Raw genomic sequence first — 22,351 nt, forward strand, 5'->3', positions numbered from 1 at the left:
GTCCTGAATGCCCGAGACCCACAGTCATGCCGCTGGGTGAAACCTAGCCTGCATTCGCGATGAAGTTTGCAAACTTCTGACAGATTTTTTTCCCTCTTGTCAACTCTTCTGGCTCTAAACTGATCATGAAAACTTTGGTAGTACTTTCAACCAGGTAACTGAATTAGATGGGGAAGATTTAATCAGTTTTTTTCTCCCTAGGAACTACTAGGTAAGAGAGACTGAGAAATTGGATCAGATGGCGCAGTCCTAAAATTCTAACAAAAATCCCAGGACATTACTAAGACAAGAATTCGCACTGTGGCCCCTCGCGAGAGAGCCAGACCAATGTCAAATATATCTAATTGCCATGATATTCCTGGCCAGGTGACACAGAAACAGAAAAGAACATGACTGTTTCTGGGATGTTAACAAGACTTAGCTTCGCCTTATCCTCTACTCCAGGTATAACTAGTCTGGACCACTCAAGTCACTGTCAAAGGAACACTGAGCTGTCCGTGAAGGGAGCCTTATTCTCTAAACTCAGGACTGCTCAGAATGCATATTAGTGACTACTAATCCCGGATCATACACTGATCACACAAAGCAATTGCAAGCAGGAGAAAAATAAAATCTGCAGATCAATGAACACAGGAGTATTTGTATAGGGTCCAAGTTACTGAAAAAAAATCTTTACCACTAATTCCACTATCATTAAAAAATAAATAAATAAATATATTTCCTATGTGAAGTAGGTAAAGTTCCAGTATAAAAAATCCAGAGTTTGTTTGTTGTCAGGGAAGCAATTTATTAAATTTATTTCACTGGATTAATCAATTACAGTCTAAAAAATAAAAGACCGAATGAAAGCTTTTCCATATGTAAATATCTATTACATGTTTGTTTTTTTTCTCTAGGAAATGGTTACCAGATTAAGAAAATATTGTAAATAAATTATTGAATTTTATTTTATTTATTTTTTTAAAGATTTTATTTATTTATTTGACACAGAAAGAGATCACACGTAGGCAGAGAGGCAGCAGAGAGGGGGAAGCAGGCTACCCACTGAGCAGAGAGCCTGATTCGGGGCTCGATTCCAGGACCCCGATATCATGATCTGAGCTGAAGGCAGAGGCTTAAACCACTGAGCCACCCAGGTACCCCAACTTATTCAATTTTAAAAAGGAGGTGAGGGGCGCCTGGGTGGCTCAGTGGGTTAAAGCCTCTGCCTTCGGCTCAGGTCATGATCCCAGGGTCCTGGGATCGAGCCCCACATTGGGCTCTCTGCTCAGCAGGGAGCCTGCTTCCTCCTCTCTCTCTGCCTGCCTCTCAGCCTACTTGTAATCTCTGCCTGTCAAATAAATAAATAAAATCTTTTAAAAAAAAAAAGGAGGGGAAAACAGACAGACAAAAATCTTATGGTTACCCCAAAAGACAATACAAGTCTGGGCCTCGGCATCATACAAGTCCCTCATTTATAATGATGTCAATACTCTTATGACTCAGAGGGGAACTGAAGATTGTCCTAAACCGATGATCTATTAGAGCACAGAGGTCACAAGCTGTGCGCTAGAATTTGTATTCACTTTTGTTAAACGAAAGCACCCCCTTTTCTAATTATGGGAAGAATGAGTGATTCAAAATGTAGGAAAGTGCTCATGTTAAGTAGCTTTCTACTCCTTGATTTAAAAGAACGCAACACACTGCTGCCATTATTTAGTAGAAAAAAACGGTTTCTATTTAAAGGGTGCTGGGAGTTTGGGAGAAAAACAGCAAACGCAAAAGGCACGGGTTAGAAGTTCTGGATGGAAACCATACCACAGGTCTGCTCCCCATCTCTACACCAAGGAAACTGAGTAAGAATGACCACCGGGAGGTCCGAGTATCAGACAGGAACTTCCGTGTTTGCATTCTAAGACATTCTAAGAACTGTGTTTGCATTCTAAGACAGGTCTCCTCACCTCTAAATGGGGGCTGGACAACTCTAGACAGTTAGTATAATTCTATCCAGATTTGACAATCATCAGTTCTAGGAGATACACAGATAATCTCTAGAAGAGGCCACCCTGTTGGAAACTTCTAATCATTGTAACACCAAGGGTTAAGGCTCACATTGTGTTACAGGGTTAGGCCAGCTTCTCATGGGTGTCTGTGATAACAGGCTTGTTCTTTATTCTCTTCCTAAACCTAACTTCTTTATGAACCTAAAAAAATCGCGCTAGGGTTATGTAGTACCTAGTATTTTAATACCTGATCCATTTCCTAGAACACTAAATACAGAGTTTTGTGTTTTGTTTTTAAAAACCACTGTTTGTTGAGTTGCAAAGTTTCTGAGCATCAACACTAAGGAAAAGGAAAGAAAGAAAAGTCAGAGTAGACACAGTACATATTTCTCTGATTCTATAATGTACATGCATACTTTTCATTTTGACACCTTGAAATCAGGACAGGTTTTATAGTTAACATCTTAAAATTAAAAAGTGGCCTCATTTCAGTGGTATATAAAGTAATGGTTCTTCTTACAACTGCTGTCATCTTAAGATCTATGAAATATGGTATTATCTGTCACATAAAGATCAAATGCACACCTTTCCTTCAAAAAAGAAAAAATACAGAGTGACAGTGAATACAAAAGGGGAGTATATTATTTTCATAAAGTAATAGCAACTGGAGAATGGCATTCGAAATATCCTGCAATGATGACTATTTGAAAATCCTGGGTTATTTTCCACAGAAACAAAAGGGCTGGATTTTGCTAAGTAAAGATGGCTTGGACAGAAGAAGACCCACACACTATAAATTATTCACCGGGGCAAAAGACAGCATGACTGCTATGAGGGGAATAATGACAAATTAATACAACAAGGATGCCCTGAGTACATTAAGAATCTGCAGCCCCCACCCAATCACCCTTACCCCCCAGCTCCTCTGTCATTGCAAGATGATGAATCAAACAAATTAGGGCAGAAATTACTAGATTAATTAGTCCAGGTGATTATGTCTGAACGTTATTGTTCAGAACTCGGAAATCTACCTTAAAGGTCATTGGGTTTTACTCTAGAGGGTGTGTATAAAGCACATACAAAGAATTAGGGAAGGGGGCGCCTGGGTGGCTCAGTGGGTTAAAGCCTCTGCCTTCAGCTCAGGTCATGATCTCAGGGACCTGGGATCGAACCCCCCATCGGGCTCTCTGTTCAGCAGGGAGCCTGCTTCCCTTCCTCTCTCTCTGCCTGCCTCTCTGCCAACCTGTGATCTCTGTCTGTCAAATAAATAAATAAAATCTTATTAGGAAAAAAAAAATGAATTAGGGAAGAAGAGGCTAATATGGCAGAGCCTACGGAAAGCTTTTTTCCGCTTCTTTTCATTTTGATTTTAAAGATATCCGAATACATTTGTTCTCACCTGCACTTCATTTGGAAAGATGAATGCAGTCGTTGCCTTCTTAACCATTTCCCAGAGGATGGGTGATGAAGGGTAGGCGGGAGTGGAGCATTGGTTTCTACAGACAGAGAGTTCGCATTTGCTAGATTAGGAGCACTGAGTGTTAAGTGCTCAGAGTCGGTCTGCAGAACTTTACTAAGTGAATCTATCTCTAGCACCAACACGTCAGATGTCCGGGCAAACACACAAGCGATTACAAACCAGCAAGGCAGTTTCATATACATGTATATGGAGGTTTGCCCGATAGCATTCTCCCGAAAACGTTTGAACTCAAACAGAGAAATAATGAAATATCTCTTGTGAGCACTGAGGATACCTGGATGATATGTATTCCTAGTCGGTGCTCTAGGGAAAGGAAGAGCAACACAGCAAGTGGAAATTGTACCTTGCTAGCTCTGCTTTAATCATTTTCAAGCACTCCTATCTTTCAGATGGCTTTGAACCCAAATGAGCTGAAGGCTATGTGTGCCCTGCTATAAATGCAACACCTTACAGAATCTAATTAATCATTTTCATTCACTTCTAGCCTAGGAGCATGGTTTCCATGGTTTACCAAGCACCATAATCACATATATGCATATAGCTAATCAGAGTTAAATTCCAACGGGAGGCTATATTTTAATCTTTTGGTTATAATTACAATTTGAAACTAAGTCCCACCACAAAATGCAAGTGGACATTTTTTAAGGATTTCTAAGATATTATGATGATTATTTTAGCATCTGTAAGTGATTGAGAGTAATGCCTAGAGTTTATACCTTGGGACTTTCTTAAACGTTGAGATTTCCTTCCTCTTTGCCTTTTTTCCCCCCTCATCTGAGTGGCCCAAGGGAGAAAATTCCAGGAGATATTCTGCGGACACAGTGGAATGTGGGGTCAGCTGCTCCCTCAGTGCCTATGGTTCCCGTCGGTATTAATGAGAATGCCACACATACATCAAGAGGAAAAAGACACCCCACAGGTTCTAAACCACAGCTGAAAGACAGTCCTGCGAATGCCAAGGAGCAATTTAATTAAACACTTATTCATTGCCACTCACTCCAGTTTCACGGGTTTCAGAGAGCAGCAGCGGCACCCGTGTTTGCTTATTACAAAACCAGTCTTGCTTACTTTCAGCGGGGCTCTTAGATCAATAATCATCGAGACATATATTGCACACTCTGACTTGAGAACTGAAGCTGGTATGTCTTCGATGAAAAATGAAACACACTTATTGTATTTGTAACTAATGTTCCTTAAAAGTAAAGCAAATATTGATATTCCAGGCACACATAAAAACCAAGATCTATAACTAAGTGTGTAAAATGCACACGGCACGCATTTAATAATCATACTCCATTTTCAATAACGGGAAACAAGGTACAATGACGCTATAATTCACCAGACCCCATTTTTTTTTCTTCAGCAAGCACCACATTGTTTTATTACAATATAGCAATCCTGCCACATTACATTTTACAGTATGTGTACAAGAACCATAAATACACTAGCCCATCTAAAATATGCAGCAATGACTCTCCCAGCTTTAGTGATCCTTCCAACTTTGCTTTTTTATGTGGATTTCACATTTTGTTGATGTGTCTGCAATGAAATCAGTCCTTCCCAGAAGAGAAATTATTTTACATTTCCATTAAAAGCTACAGTAGTAAATAAACCATCAGAGTTTATGTAGATATCCACAAGAACACCGAGGAGAGCCCATTAAAGTGCCAAACCCTGTGTTAAACATTTGATAAAAGAGTATCTGAAAGGCACATTCCTAAAATTTTTTTCAAGTGATAGAGTTTTAAAGATATTTTATAACACTGTACCGACCTCTGCAGAACACTCAAAAATCAAGGCAAGTTTATGTTTTTTCAGTGAAGCAGCTGTACGTCGCATCACCGCGGAGAACCCTGTCAGGGCTGGGTATGAAATGGTGATGGGAAAAAAACAGATAAAAGGCTATCAAAGGCAGACGTTCACAGACTGCAGGTTTGAAACACACACACACACACACACACACACACACTCAAAATAAGCGTGTGGTCGATTACAATAATTAAGGCGTGATAAATAATAATTAACATTCCCATAATTGAAAAGGCCCTATTTTAAAGAATAAATTAACAAGGAGGTTTAATGTCGTCAAATACATATATGGAATGTGACTCAAAACAGCTGGCTGACTGTGGAGAGGGAAGAAACACAGCAATTAGTTAATTTGGAGAAAGACTGTGAACCGTTTTAAAACGCCCCGTTTAGGTTTTCTCTGAAAACAAAGTGCTGGCTAGTTAAATGAAAAAGAGTAAGGGAATGCGTGTGAACCCCATCAAGCAACGTGCCAGGCAGGGGATGGTCATTCTTTCATACTTCCTCTCACTTAAGTCTTAGAACAATCCAGAGGTGGGCATTATCACCACTTTCATTCCCACCAGCAGAGAAATCAGCTTAGAGAAAGGAAATCTGTCCAAGATCACTCAGCCAGGGACTGTCAAAAAGAGGGTCTGAACCCTTGTCTGTTGATTCCAAAAGCTCAGGTGATATGTTAATGAATGTACAAGTCAAAGGCAAAAGCAAAACAGACCTAAGTCATGCATGTTGTGAATGAATGACGCACACTATCCATCTTAAAGGCGAATCAGCGGGCACGCATGTAACAACATGTAACAAGGGTGTTTAATGGCACTTTAATGGGCTCTGCCTGATATGACATCCCAGTGGATATTTACATAAACTCAACTCTGATGCGCGGCTTTTAATGCAAATGGAAGATAATTTCTCTTCTGGGCAGTGATAATTTCAATACAAACATGGCAACAAAATGTTTAGAGGGGTATTCCTGAAAATGAGAATAATGCACAGGAATTGGTTAAAGAAAAAAGAATCTTCAACTGTTGCGTCCACTTTCGATGGCCTCTAGCAGTGTTCCCTACCAGTGTTCCGCGAAGACGGCGACAGACATCATTCATTCATAAAACGCATCGTCCAGAATGACTTTTTTTTTTTTAGTTCTGCAAAATGACACCAGTATGATGCATTATTTACAGAACAAAATTTATCTAAAATGTGTAATTCTTAGATTGCATGGTGTTTTTCAATGTCCTTATCTAAATGAAATGATGATTATGGAAAGTGGCCGTTATGATATCATAATGTCCTTCCCTGGGGGGAAAAAAAAAGTTAAAAGTTGGCAACAATCAGCCAGTCCCTCCTCTTAGAGAGGGGTGAGGGGAGTGATTTTACCGGTCTGTGAAATTCAGAAGTTGGAACCATTCACTGCTCTGAAGAGAGAGGCCAAGCAATGGACAAGCTCAGTATCACACAGCGTGAAGGAAGAAATGGCGAAGCCAAAGAAGAGAATGTTGAGAGAGAGAGGAAGGGGAAAAAAAACAATTTTGGAAAAACTCAGGCATAGGGGAATAATGAAGTCATCACAAGAAATAATAAAAATAAAATAAAATGTACGCCTTGGGTGTTCACCGTACATTCTCCGTTCCTGAGCCCAAAGTAATAGAGATTTTACTCAGCCAAAGAAAGTAATAAGGGGAAACAAACAAACATAAAAATGACTCAAAGCTCGACACCCTGGATGTATGGACCAAGTGCTTCCCCGTCTCGGCTTGCGATTGGGCTGACAGCCACGACGGAGGGCACAGCGCCGGCTATCACAGAGCCGGCGGTGAGAAGAAATTGCCGTCCCGGAGGGATGGGGAAGTGATAATTTATCCTTTTTGCTGACTCTATCTCTTAGAGCTTGGACCCATTAGTCATATTGATTCTGGATCTTCCACCTTGACTGGTACAGAGCACTTCCAATGACAAAATCAACTCGTTCACATTCTTCATTGTTTTACTTTGAAAGTAAATGGATTTGTCACCAAGAAAACATGATTCCCACAGTGGCTCCATCCCTAACATCGAGAGAGAGGGTGATGGCTTGGAAACGACGCATTAGCCATGACTGGAATATGATCAACTTTGACAGTGCAGTGGGGGTGGGGGTGAGGTTGGACCATAGGGTTTTAGGAAGACGGCATAATAGAGGCAAACCTCAACACGACCTTACATCGGAACCCGTGATAGTGGGACAGAAACACAGAGGCAGGCCTAGGTCCTCAAACTAGTGAGTGGTATACTATGAGCAAAGAGGAAAATTTTTAAAAAATAAGGCATTAATAGATTCCATTGTCTAATACAAGAACCAATAACAATATCTATTGACCATACTAAGTGCTAAGAATCGAAGTAAATGCTATATTATTTAAGTCAATCTTCACAGCACCCTTCTGAGGCGTTATTATCTCATTTTGCATATGAGGGCCCTGAAGTTCAGGAAGTAGTTACAGAATGAGCCCAAGATCATGCAGCTGACAAAAGACGGGACTTGGATTAAGCCTTACCTGCCTGACTTGTGATTCCAAGACACATCCTTTTAAATAATATGCTGATAGTAAATAATGCCTCCCTTGGATTTTAAGGGACCTCCAAAAGATTGCCCCCGCCAATCCCTTGCCTTTCAAGTAGGAAAGGTAATTGTTCCATTCAAAGAAACCCCAAGGGATTCTAACTTTTCCCAGTTATGAGGCTGAGAAGGGCATGTGGGACCCACATCCTGTTTCCTCTCCTGTCATGTCAAGAGGAGCTACACGATGCTGCCGGACATCTCGGGTTTTGAAGGGACCACCCTCGTGGGGACTGAGGCACACACTCCCAGCACACATGCTCCTCCCTGCTGTGTACCTTTCTGGGGTTGTGAGCAGGCCCTCTGCTCTGAGGGGGCTTCCACTGCTGGGTGGTGGCTTGACGGGATTCATCCAGGGCGGACATTTTTGAGCCACCAGTGTAAGTCCACAGATGCAACCCACCCTTGTGTGATGTGGCTGTTCCGCCCACCACGGGAAGCAAACTGGGCCATCTCAGGAGTGGAGGCAGAGGGTAGATGATGACCAGTCTTTAGGGAATAGAACATACAGCTGCCTGCCTCTGTGTGCTTCTCATACTGATTTCCTTTCTATCTGTCTCTTCTTGCCTAAGGTCCTCTCACCCTTCACTGGCGGGTCAGCTCATACACCCAATACGTGTAGCTCCTCAATGAATCATCAAAATCTAACAATCACTTCTACTGGAGCTCCCTGCCTCCTCTTTCCATGTAAGCACTCCCTTGACATGTACTTTGAGTGCCTTTTACCTGCCAGGTACTGTGCTGGGGGCTGGCTATGGAGATGAATACAGCATGGTTTTCACCGCCTCGATGTAATCACAGGCCAGCAGGCCTATGTGAACAGCTACGGGTTGATGCTGGGCTCAGTCCAACCAAAAATTACGAGCACCTGCCATACGGTAGCTAGTGGGTTAGACACTGTGCGTCCAGCATCTTAGTGGGATTCTAACCTACAGCAAGAACTCCGTGTCTCAGGGATTCTCAGTGAGGAGTGACATTTGGCAAGGTCTGGAGACATTTCTGGTGGTCGCAAAATGGGGTGTGAAGGTCAAGGTGCTGCTAGTGTCTAATGGGTAGAGGCCAGGAACGCCACTAAACATCCCCCCCAGAGTAGGCCCCCCCAACAATGGAGTATTAGGCCCCAAATGTCAGTATCAGGCTGAGAACCCCGCTCTCTTCCATGCTCCTCCGAGTCTGGGTCAGTGTTAAGTACTGAGTGACCCGTCCCAGAAAAGGGAAAGGAATTCTCTTTGATAGAAGCTATCCTCCATTGCTTCAGGACCCACAGTGGCTTCCGGGAGCCAGAAAGTCAATAGAAAGCAGGAAACAGGATGAAAACCCAGTAATGAGAGCCTGATGAGGCCCAGGTAGAGAAGTGAATTAGAGGCAGATTTGAGACTTAAAAGCAGGCAAATCAAAGGAATAATGGTCCCCACACTCTAAATACAGGCGGGGAGGGAAGCCGTAATAGCACGAGGACACACGGCTGGATAAAGCCCAACAGAAAAAACACATGTGGGGCGACATTGAGACAATGGGGAAAGGGGAGGGGGTGAGGGGAAACTCACTTCACAGGAGGCCTTGCAGAGGTAATCTGAGAGAAAACAAAAGCTCTTTCCACGACTGTGGTTCCAAAGAACCTTTGAGAGGATATCCACATCATCTGGATGAAAAGATCCTGCCTCCCAGAAATAATGATAACACGCCACTGTCCTTTGTCTGCCCCGAAAACCTGGGCTTTAGCGAAGTACCCAACGATGTGGGACAGCCTGAAAAGCCAGAGCTGCCGCACAGGCCTGTCTAATGGGCTCCCAGTCGCCGGCCAATAGAAGGAGCTCGGCACGTTTCAAGGAGAATGTGGAGCAAGCACAAAGCAGGTAAAGGGTACCTCAAAGGCTTCGTCAGATAGTTCGGGAAGCCCACGCTGAACACAGAACGGGAGGACTGCCGCAGGGGCATCTACCGACAGGCAGACGGCGACCCTTCTCTTCAGCTGCCACTTCTGCTCTGAAGCAGGGGAGGGGAGGGCCCATGTTCGGTGAGCTGTGCCGTGGGAGCGAAGGGAATCCAGGCCCTCGTGCTCGGCGGCGCCAGCATCGAGGCTGGTGAACGCAGATGTCCCTGTTGCCTGCACTTCCACGTGCAGGAGTGACAAGAGGCTTTGGAAAGACAGGCCAGCTACTTGCCCGGGTGGTAGAGGGCGGGTAGGTGGTCAGGGTGCTGTTGAAAGCAGGCTTCCTAGTCTCCCTCTCGAGACTTTTCTGCCAGTTCCCCATTAAGTGCAAATAGTCTTGAAAAAGCGAGGTCCCACAATGACATAGACACACATGGATTGAAAACTTCCTACAGGCTTCCCTGTTACAATCTCATTAGGGCATCCTTGCACTAAAAAAATCAAATATGGGGGAGCCTGGGTGGCTCAGTGGGTTAAGCCTCTGCCTTCAGCTCAGGTCATGATCTCAGGGTCCTGGGATCGAGCCCTACATCGGGCTCTCTGCTCAGCAGGGAGCCTACTTCCCCCTCTCTCTCTGCCTGCCTTCTGCCTACTTGTGATCTCTCTCTATCAAATAAATAAATAAAAATCTTAAAAAAAAAAAAATCAGGGCCGCCTGGGTGTCTCAGTGGGTTAAAGCTTCTGCCTTCGGCTCGGGTCATGATCCCAGGGTCCTGGGATCGAGTCCCACATCAGGCTCTCTGCTCAGCAGGGAGCCTGCTTCCTCCTCTCTCTCTCTCTGCCTGCCTCTCTGCCTACTTGTAATCTCTGCCTGTCTAATAAATAAATAAATAATATTTTTAAAAAAATCAAATATGGACACAGAAAACACACGAGCAAATAAATCGGGCGTCTTACTTCTCGGATTCAAATCCTTCAGGGGCTCCCCACACTTAGGAGCAAAAAGTCCGTTTTTTAGGATGGCAGACAAAGTTTCCTCTGACCCCTCCCTACGACCTAGAGTGTCTATCCCAGTCATTCTCCCACGTGTTCTTTACCCTGTCTCAAATCAAAACCAGCTGGACTTCCCGGCCAACCAGGCTATTTCACAGCTGCGTGCTTTTAACCATCCTGATCTGGCTCTCAGAATGTCCCATGCAAAGATTTCCTCCTCATCCTCCACAAACCCGTATGGGAATTATATTTTGCCAAGTCCTGGCTGACCACTCTGGCCAACAGAAATAATTATACACCTTCTGTTTGATTGTTGTTATTCTAATAGGGAGTATATGGTCTTAGATAATTATTTACATATTTATATCCCAGTTATTGGTTGCTGGAGCTAGTCAGGAATAAAGACCGTCTCTCATATACTGTTGGATGTCTTGAGACAAAGAAGCCGTCTGTGAAAGTAGGAGGAGATTAAAGCTGTATTAGACCACACAAGAGATTGTCCGCGAGTTGTCCTGAAGTCATGCTCTGATACCCGATACCACAAAGCTGACCCAGCACCCACGGGTGGGTGGGGTGATATGAGCTATAGGACTCAATACTGGAATCAGATACATCCCTGCTGGGATCTCTTCTTACTTGCTTACCAAATGCATGGCATATGGTCAGTAACAAGAGACACTTTCATTATCTCAAGATTTGGACTTTGTAATCAAAGAAAACATGGCCCCTTACTGTGTGAGGGGCTTTGGGGAAGTTACTTCACCGAAGCGTCAGTTTTCACATCTATAAAATGGAAATGATAATTCAGCTGAGAGAATGAAATAGGATGACAGATGGTAGTGCCTACAGCAGAGAGCCTGCCATGTGGTCCTCGATTCGTGGTAACTAACGAAGATGATCATTAATGGGGAGCCTAGTATCTTGGCGAAACACAATATTGAATGCCATTGCATATAAACACAATCCATCATATATAGCTCCCATCTCCACTTTAGGGCTTCTTTTCCCCCTTAGCTTTATCATCTTTTCTACTGTTACCCCTCGATAGCACCAATTCCTGCTGCCTCCTGTTTGATTGATTTAATTAAAAATGAGAATGTGAGTTCCTGGGCTCTGAAGAAAGAGACACTTTTTACCCCCCCACCCCCAGGCAAATGCACAATGTCCATTACCACATAATCCTTTACCTTTTCTAAACATACCCAGATTGGGCGCCTGGGTGGCTCAGTGCGTTAAGCCTCTGCCTTCAGCTCAGGTCATGATCTCAGGATCCTGGGATCAAGCCCCACATCAGGCTCTCTGCTCAGCAGGGAGCCTGCTTCCTCCTCTCTCTCTGCCTGCCTCTCTGCCTACTTGTGATCTCTGTCTGTCAAATAAATAAATAAATAAATAAATAAATATGAATAAATAAGTAAACATACCCAGATCTATAACAGTGGCATTTCAGGGCATGCACAGGAAATGCCATGCACAGATGACAATGTGAAGAGGAAAGATTAAACTGACTACCTAGCCTCATACAGAAGTGATGCCCCAGAGTGACTGCTCCTGTGTAATCTGGGTGGGGGGAGGAGCAGTATGATGCCGGGTCCATTCTTTCCCTGCCCTGCAGTAGAATGCTGGAGCTGCCTCCTGAAGGTGATCTCCAAATGATATTGTTGAGCCAGCACATGAATCGTCCGTCTGACACTTGCCGCACACGGAAATCAAGGTTTAAAGCATCGCATGTAACTAGCAGGCACCAGGGCTGGGAGTGCACAGAGGGTGAGGAATATGGCACACGGGTGACACACATGTCTACAGAGATCCCACTGGAAGGACAGACAGACGGCCACACTGGAAGGACAGACAGACGGCCGGATCTCTAAGTCTGATACTGGATCAGTTATTAAAGAACAGGCCCAATTTAGCTAAACCAGAGTCAAGAAAGACTCATTATATCTAAACCAAAATTCCTCATGGCAAGGAATTTTTTTTTCTTTTCTTTTTTTTTTTTGGAGGGGGTGGAGTTTAACTGATAGACCCAAATCTCAGTAAGTCACTCTCTTTCACGCAGTGTACTCACTGCACTGAACCTAAGGTGGCTGTACGGGATATCGCAGCCCCTTTAGACTTTACGAAGTGACGTTTGAGTGCCATGCAGTGCAGCGGAAGAGGCCACCAAGGCTTCTCCCCACAGGCACAGATTCTGGAACTGAAGTACAGCTGCAGTCAGGCTGGTGGGGGAGGGGTAGCTTGGCAGCTCCTGCAGGCAGGTGCTCAGTCCGCACATCCCTGCCTCATGAAGCCAAAATAGGCACGCTCTATTTTACGGGTGGTTATGTGAAAGATGTCCCGAGGTGTGGGAGAGGGGAGCTGATGTACCTTTTAGTCCCCCACAGTTAACTAAAAAAAAAAAAGGCATTCCAGTAAGCGTCACTGTCTCCCCAGAAGGACCCTACAGACAGCGGGCAGGATTTGGGGATCGTGGCAAAAGATTACCCGGAGAAGCTGATTACAGTGGCGGCCCGGTGTTTCTGTTTTCATGAGGTCTGCCTACAAAACAAAGGCATTGGCTAAGTGAATCAGGATGGGTGTGTGTGTGCTTCCCAGGCACGTGAACATCCATGCTGTCTCAGCAGGACTGGGATGGAGCTCTTGATTCATGTCCATGGAGCATTACTGCTGAATTACAGAACCGCAGCTTTATGTGGAGGCCTCCCAGACTGCTTTTACTTCTGCATAATTCAAGATATAAAGACTGTTTATTGCCGCTAAACTGTGAAAAAAGCGCAGGACAGAGAAATGGCTCTCCGCCTTCATTAGGTTAATTTAGAAGTCATACATTTCCTTTCCTTATGTGTTTTCCTTTAAATTTTGTACTACCGATTGACTGATGGCTAGCCTTCTGATTTTTTCTCCAAACCGCCTTCGCTCTTGATCCATTTGCTTCTTCTTCCAATTTGAGAAACCTTAAATACTATATGCAAATTTTATATTTCTGAAAGGATAAAGGATGTCACTTCCTGTCAAAGGAAAAAAAATGAAGAGGAGGATAAAGAGATGCTCTGTTAGTAGGGTTTCTACACCCATCAAAGCCCACTCAAAGGTGTCACTGGCACTGAGCCACTCAGCAAAACCATCTCTAGAACTCGAACACAATGCAGATTCCAATGCCGTCCGGAGATGGGGTGTCACCGCAACTGGAAAAGCAACAATCGGCTTGCGAGTGGGCCACACATATGTATTTACAGATGCCATTCTCTTACTTAATACTTTTAGCTATAATATGCATGAAATGAGATGGTGGTCTAGTTAATGCCAGGCAATGAATCTTAACCAGCGTGCAATGTCCGACACATAGAGAAGCTTCATCAGATGGATTTTAAGAGAACAGGCTCAGAAGCCAGGTTACCTGGGTTCAATGATTGGGTCAGTCATTTAGCAACTGTGTCCTCCAGTGAGGTGCTTAGGGCTGTCCGAGCCTCAGTTTCCTTACTTATAAAACTGGTAGATTATCAGCATCTACCTCAGAGAGCTGTCAGGAAGGTCCAGGGAACTGCGTCGGACATTGAGTGTATATGCAATAAAGGTTAGCTATACAGTAGTTTCTGCACCAGTTTATATCAAAATAAATGACTCTGTAAATAGAGTCATTGCATAATGAACTCTCAGGGAAATTAAGAAAATGGTCTCATTTGCAAGTGAATCAAAAAAGGTATAATGCCTAGAAGTGAATTTAACCAAGGAGGTGACAGACCTGTACTCTGATAATTATGACATTAATGAAAAAAACTGAACATGACACATGTAAGTGGAAAAATAACCATGCTCATGGATTGAGAAGAATTAATATGGTTAAAATGCCCACGCTACTCAAAGCAATCTACAGATTCAATGCAATCCCTATTGAAATACCAATGGCATTTTTCATAGAACTAGAATAAATAATCCTAAAGTTTGTATGGAACTTCAAAAGACTTCAAACAGCCAAAGCTATCTCGAGAAAGAAAAACGAAGCTGGAGGTATTACAAACTTCCAGATTTCAAACCATACTACAAAGCGATAGTGATTAAAACTAGCACAAAATCAGAAACAAAGAACAATGGAATAAAATAGAGTGTCCAAAAATAAATCCAAGTTTACATGATCAGTGCTCATCAAAGGAGGCAGGAATATACAATAGGAAGAAGACAGTCTCTTCAGTAAGTGCTGTTGGGAGAACTGGACCAACACATGTACAAGAATGGAATTGGCCCACTTTCATATACCATATTCAAAAACAAACTCAAAATGGATTAAAGACTGGAATGTAAGACCAGAAACCATAAAACTCCTAGATAAAGCACAGGCAGTGAGCTCTGGGGCATTGGTCTAAGCAGTACTTTTCTGGATCTGTCTCCTAAAGCCACGGCAACCAAAGCAAAAGTAAACAAATGGGATTACATCAAACTAAAAGGCTTGTGCACAGCAGAGGAAACTATGAACATAGTGGAAAGGCAACCTACTAGATGGGAGAACACGTTTGCAAATAATATAAAGGGCTAATATCCAAAATATAAAGAGAACTCACACAATTCAACATCAAACAACAACAACAACAAACAAACAAAAAAAATGAAAGCAATCCAATTATAAAGTGGTAAGAGGATCCCAGGGTCCTGGGATCAAGCTCTGCATCAGGCTCTCTGCTCTGCGGGGAGCCTGCTTCCTCCTCTCTCTCTCTCTGCCTGCCTCTCTGCCTACTTGTGATCTGTCAAATAAAAAAAAAAAAAAAAAAAAAGTGAAATCTTGCCATTTGTGATAACATAGATCGACCCAGAAAGTATTATCCTAAGCTAAATAAGTCAGATAGAGAAAGACTAATACTGTATGATTTCATTTATACATGAAATCTAAAAACAAAAACAAAAAAACCAGAAATAGACTCGTAGATATAGAGAACAGTTTGGTGTTTCCCAGAGGGGAGTCAGTGGAAGGATGGGCAAAATCAAGGAAGGAAATTAAAAGGTACAAACTTCCAGTTATAAAATAAATAAGGCACAAAGATACATACTGCATAGGGAACATAGTAAATAATATATAACATCTTTGTATGTGGACAGATGGCAGCTAGATTTATAGTAGAGATCACTTCCTAATGTATATAGATGTTGAATCACTATGTCACGTACCTGAAACCAAGATAATATTCTATGTCAACTACAGTTCAATAATAAATAAATATCAGAGATACTTCTATATTTGCCTACCTACAAATTGTAGCTTTAAGAACCCAATAAGTCAATATACGTGAAGATCTATGTAAATTTTAAGGTGAGAGCTTAAATTTAAGAGCTTATTCTTGGGCACCTGCGTGGCTCAGTTGATTAAGTGTCTGACTCTTGATTTTGGCTCTGGTCACAATCTTAGGGTTAGGAGACAGAGCCACACATCAGCTCCTTGCTGAGTGTGGAGCCCACTTAAGGTTCTCTCTGTCTTCTTCTGCCCCTCCCCCCACCAAAGATTTTATTCTTATATGTAACATACAGCCATTGTGTAAATATTCAACCATTAAGTTACAAACACTGGCCAGGTATCTACTATGTTTCTAGGTGCATTTGTGTTAATCAGCTAAGGGAGGTGGGAAAGGACAATGAAAAGTTTAATTTGCATTTCCTATCTTGAGGAGAATTACCTTGAGGAGATAAGACAAACAGTCATGAAAAGGTAAATACAGAGGAACTGGGCTGGGTAGAGAAAACATAACCTTCAAAGCAATATGCTATAGAAGTCTTCAGAGGGAGGAAGAAGATGCTGCCTTTCCTTGAGCAGTCCACACCAATCAGATTAGGGGTCTCTATGTAAGAGAGCTCATTGTCAGCTGGGATGGCCAAGGTAGGAGTCAGAAACTGCCTGGGTGAAGATGGATCCTCCAAGACCACGCATGCTATAGATAGATGTCCAAAGTCATGGGCATTCCAGGCAAGGAGAAATTGGGGAGACACAGAGATAGGACCATGAATAAAAGAGCGTAGTGCTTGGTAAGAAAGAGATGGGGTGAGTGCAGCTAACCAAGGAGATGCAGAGAAAAAGAAAAAGGAAGGCAAGACCAGCATCTAGGCAACCTTTGCAAACTCATTGTGGGCCCCTGCCCTTGGCTTTGAGAAATGCAATTCTATCTTCCAGGGAAATACAGAACGAGAAGAAAAGATGGAAATAAATACAAATCAGGAACTTCAGATGTCTTCTCTCCTTTTCTTCCTCAGTGAAGAAACAGAGCCTCCCAGTTAAGGATGTGGTAAAAGTCAGTACATTAATAAGATTTAGTTAAGGACCAGTTTTAACCATGAGGGTATTTGGGCTGTAGACAGTCACCTCTTAAGTAACTTATATTAACTTCATTCTCCCATCTCTCCTACTACAGCAATTTTTTTTTTTTGGCAGAAATGTTTTTAGAGAAGTAATTTACTGGCACTTAATTACTAGTATTTAACCAATTCAACATTCTCTTTTCTTAAGAGTCCATTAGGTTTCTATTACAATATTATACATTCTAATCAAATGTGGCTTTCTGCAAAGGTCCTCATTGTCAGTCTCCTCAAAGCCAAGTTTATCTGGACTATTAGACATTCTCTCTGCTTTGGCTGCACCAAATTAGATTAATTATTTATACCTGAGGTTCATTGCTTCAGAACTTGGGCACCTCACTTAACATTTCTCTAGTGGATTATTAAGAATCTTATTTTTAAAATAAAGTCCTCATTTCATAGTCTGTTTGATTGAGGTTAAACACAATAGTCTAGTGATTCTTGTATTAAACAGTTCAATGTCGTAAGATTCTCTCCTGGGTTTTATGCCAATGAACACATTTGAAACAAATGAACCTTTCATTAAGAACACCCTCACAGGGGATAAGAGCAAAGGGCTTCTGCTTCAAAAGCTGGCTGCCAAGAGTCTGGGCAGGATTATTTAAAATGAGTCATAGAAAGGATGTGGATTTCACTGTTTATACATCAGGAATAATTAGAGATAATTATTTTGCAGATAAAGAAGAAAGATACTAACATCCCATAACTTTTACAGATAATGATTATTTTATAGCTAAAGAGAAAAGATATTAATGTCCCATAACTTTAGCTTGTAGTGACTTGCTCTATTCCAAAGGTCACTTGGAGGTGTGGTTCAAAGGCATCCTTAAAGACATGTTAGGTGCACTGTAATAGTCCGGTCTCTCGACTGCAAACAACAAACCTGTTCTAGCTGGTGTATGCAGGCAAGGACTTGATTAAAAAAATATGAGTAGTTTCCAGAGCCTCCAGGAAAGCCAAAGAGCCAGGCCAGGGGGCCAAGCAGCCAGGAAAATGTTCAACCACACTGTAGGGAAAGGGAGAGTCCCTCGGCAATGTCCTGACAGTCCAAAAAAGCGTGACACTGTTCACATCTCCTCCCGATCTGTTCAAGAACATCAGACTCATGGGAGACTTAACCGCAAAGAAGAGTAGACAATCTGCTTTTCTTTTTTGTCTTTTACCTTAAAAAGGGGATCCAAAAATATTCCACAAATGTAAGAAAACATGTCAAATGTTCCAAATGTACCAAGATGAATAGAGGTTCTCAAAATTCCTTTGATTTCCACCTGGGCCTCTGTAAAGGAAAGGCTCTCCTGCCCCCAGATAGATCCCTGCCCCCGCCTCCCCTCCGAAACCCCCACCAATAATTTGGCTTCTTCTACTCGTAGGACTCTGACACAATTTATGAAACAGAAAATACATTCTTCCGTTCCACTCTTGGAACCTCCCCTTGTTATACAAGCATTCCAACCTAATCATCAGTCAATGACGAAACTGATTTGGTGCCCAGCAGCAAGAAGGGAACCTTCTTCTTACCCACACTGAGCTAAGGCCCCTGACCTTCTTGAATTTTCCAATTCCAGCACCGTCCTGACTCCTTGGTGAGGTAGAAACAGGAACAGTGCCTGGCATGCAATGGCTCAAGGCTAGATTCTGCCAGTTGCTTAGCTTTGGGGCCTTAATTCTCAAAGACCTTGAATTATTTTGAGTAGGCTGTTTACCTTGATGTGAGCAGAATTAGCCTTAGACACTAAGCCTTTATGGCAAGTTTTATTGTCCAAGGCAAATATAACCTGTTAAGATTTACAGGCTTTATTAACAGCAATAACCATTTTATAGCCAACATCAGTAAATCAGGGTTTATTGAGAACTCTACAATTTTAATCTGTGGAAAACCATTAAAATGTCGGATTTTCATTGGACATAATTTCTAACTTTTATGAAAGATAGATTTTCCATTTAATTGGGGAGTATAAAAAAGTGCAGTGTGGGATAATGAATTGTTTTGAAAAGAGCAAATTTGTTTTAGCTAAACAACAAGTGTCAAACACTAAAGTTGCTCTCTTTAGTTAGAAATGTCCCAAGGTTAAGGTTAAATGGAACCTCAAACAGGAGAGAGACAACGTGCTCTAATACACCCAACTATAGGAGGAGCTCACGGCATTTAGAAAAACTTGAATTATCATCTGTTCACATTTCAGGTATTTTGCAAAGAGCATGTGACCTATTATTTCATCTAAACCAGTGTGTAAATGCATATGGTGAGAATCTTCCAGTTCGTATGCTACTTTTTGTAAAGTGTTTTACTACTAATGATACCATACATTAGGCTCTTCAAGGGGTAAGCGAGGTGAACAAACATGCATAGTCACCAGCTTCTGTTAATAACTATTTATTTCCTCCGTGTGATAGATTAAAAGAGAGGGAAGTGGAGAGCATGTCTTTGTCCTTGGATGAGCTTGAGAAGTAAGAACAGAGGGCTCAGGCAGGAGGCAGAGGTCATGGGTGGTGTGGGGTAAAGAGAAAGGTCTTAGCAGCTCTCAGATTTCTCTTGGGGCTGAAAATATGTCAGATATCTTAAGAGTCTCAGTTTTAATCTGGATCTTCAACCACAGTGGAGCTCTAACATTTTCTCTGAGAATCAAAGTGTGTGATCTCTACTATGTCTTTAGTACTAAGAACTGTTTTGCATATTCTCAAATTCTTTTCCTTCTTTGTGTCTTAGCAATCCTACAAGGAAAAAGCATGGCTCCTATTACTGGATGAGGAATCTGAGGTTCACGGTGGCTAGTAAATTGGTAGAGGTCACAGAACCGGGAAGTGATAGAGCCTGACCTTTCGTGAAAATGGGATCTGTCATGGCCAATGCCACACGTAGGAAAAATGTAATGAAGGTCAATATTACCCTAGGGTCTCTCCCTTCCCCTTTTATATGTCCCTTTTTCTTCTCCTCGATGGCCTCCTCCCTGAATGTCTGGACATCCAGTACTTTCCTATCTCCTAGGATATAGGAAATATCAAACCCAGGCTCCTTGCCCCCCTGAGCTCCCAAAAACCCCATTTTTTTTCATTTGGCGCTGTTCTTCGTTTCACCACAGGATTACCTATCTCAAACAAAAGAACATAATTTACACAAGGTTTAAGATTGGCATATTAGCTAGAAGAAATTTTACCCTGAAAAATCCATTTCTAAGGATTGAAAGTCCAGGACTATTGCAAACAGAAAGGTTACTGCTGGCTGAGGGGCTCTCAAGTTTCAAAAAGGCTTGAGGAAACTGGCTGAACCCACAGGCTCATGAAAAACCAACAAAAAATATTAGAGAGAAGAAAAAAAAAAAGATCTGAGCTTTAAGGTTAGATTGGCCTCCTGAGATCTGAGAGCCTGGATAAGTTCCTATAAAAAGGACATGAAAACCCCTATATTTTTCTGGCATCTCTTTGGCAAATCAAATGAAATAATACAGAGAAGGTACTAAACACAGTGCCCAGCACGTGGGGATATTCTATACATGGTAGCTCTTCCTATGCTTCTCCAAACCACCTTCTGTGCTCGTACAGAAGTTAGTTGCCTAGGAAGTTCTACCTCACAGAGAAGAAGTACTTTTACAGGTCTTCAAAGTGCCAAGGAGGAGATCGCACATGTTACTGCAGGACAAGACCAGTTGATGCACCAGGGGTCCTGCCAGGATTCAGGGATGACCCTGCAGCCCCCGCAGCAGGTGGGCAGAAAGGGAACCACATGGTGGAAAGGGAAGAATGTCCCCACTCAAGGAAGATACAGGGTTCAACCTTTACAGTGACAATATTGATGTAAGTGATCAATTTCCAAGCAGAGTTCCCAGTCACTGCCATCCTGGAGAATCATGAACTACAGGTAGTCACCTGAGTGCGAGGTCAGAATGCAGAGTGGAGCGCCGCTGGAGATCTGAAGATCGTGTGACGGGCAGGGGCGGGCATCTCCACCCGGGGAGACCCACTTAGAAGGGTCTGCGTGTTCTCCCTTTCCTTCCTTATCCTTGACCTTCTCTCGCTCAGCTTTCTTCTCTCATTCTGCCCTCCCTTCATCAAAAACACAGATGTTGGTGGTAATAACAACTGTGTAAGCTATTGCACGCTAAAAGGGCTGTGAATATCGGTGTGTGGATGTAGGTAGTATCCAACTCATACATTCCTGGGTAATCCAAGTGTATGGAATTGGGATGCTTTCTTGCATTATGATGATGCTATCAATGCTTGTCAGGGCCCCACAATAGCTCATTAATCCACCATGTAGCTGAAACACTCTCCATATCATCCTACAAGACAATGTACGAAACACAGCTTTCCTCTCACTCTCAGCCTGGATGCTCCTTGGAATGGCCCTCTATTTCAAGTCAGCCAGCCTGGCTCTGAAATTTATTCCTAATAACATACACGTGGTTAAAATAAAAGGGTCATATGATGTCAAAGGCAGAATGGGAAATGCACTGACTTAAACAGCCCTCCCCCCACCCCGCCCCCTGATTTCATGTCCACATGGACATCTGCAAATCGGGATTTTCAGGGGTGGGTTGAGCAGACTGCTTATGCCCAGGTCAGACTCCCAGGGACACTTGGCGGGGGGGTCCTGAAGGGGAGGGACACATTCCCCTGTGCACTTAATGGCCTGTTGCCCCACCTCCCCACTCCGGAAGCCAGAGCACGCTCTATAAGGAGCAAGAAGAGAGCACAAGAAGATCAAAAATCTTTCTGTTCCACATTAAATAAAAATCTAAAAATAAGCATTTTCCTTTCTAATCATTTTCTATCATGCATGGAAGGTTCACTTTAATTTTCAAGTCCGTTTACTTCATTTCTGTGAACTACTTGAGCTTTGAATAGTGTCCACCCAGCATGCTTTCTGTCTAAACATGCAAGTGTGTGTGTTTTTCCGTTCCCCTTTCTCTATTCTTTTGTCCTTCCAATTACAAAATCCCACAGCAATTTTAGTGAAAAATGTGAAGCAAAGGCTCCTTTTCTTCTTTTTCTTTCTTTTTTTTTAAATCTCTATTTCTCAATGAATGAACAAGCCATGGCTTTAAGGACAAGTTTCCTAGCTTCCCAAATGGACTATCTATTGCTCAACCCAGGCCTCCATTTAGAAAACTTATCATTTCTAGGAAGGGTTCCTCATCCTTCCTTGTCCCTGCCCTCACTGCTGCCTTCACGATATTACTCCTCTATCAGGATATCTTTTAAGAGAGACTGAAAGACTTAGGAAGGCTTCCCTATGACCACAATATGTCATCACTGACAATTATATGGTAGACGCTCTAGAAAACATGGTGGCA

General features: G+C 42.6%; 1 protein-coding gene across 7 annotated transcripts in view; it reads right to left on the minus strand.

Moving 5' to 3' along the window:
* The window catches only part of UNC5D (unc-5 netrin receptor D), a 538,042-nt gene that overhangs the window by 171,351 nt on the left and 344,340 nt on the right, over positions 1-22,351 (minus strand). The gene's annotated exons all lie outside the window — the stretch shown is intronic.

The sequence above is a fragment of the Mustela putorius genome, unplaced genomic scaffold, assembly GCF_011764305.1.
Source record: "Mustela putorius furo isolate JIRA1106 unplaced genomic scaffold, ASM1176430v1.1 tig00003976_pilon_pilon_pilon, whole genome shotgun sequence".
Lineage (NCBI taxonomy): Eukaryota > Metazoa > Chordata > Mammalia > Carnivora > Mustelidae > Mustela > Mustela putorius.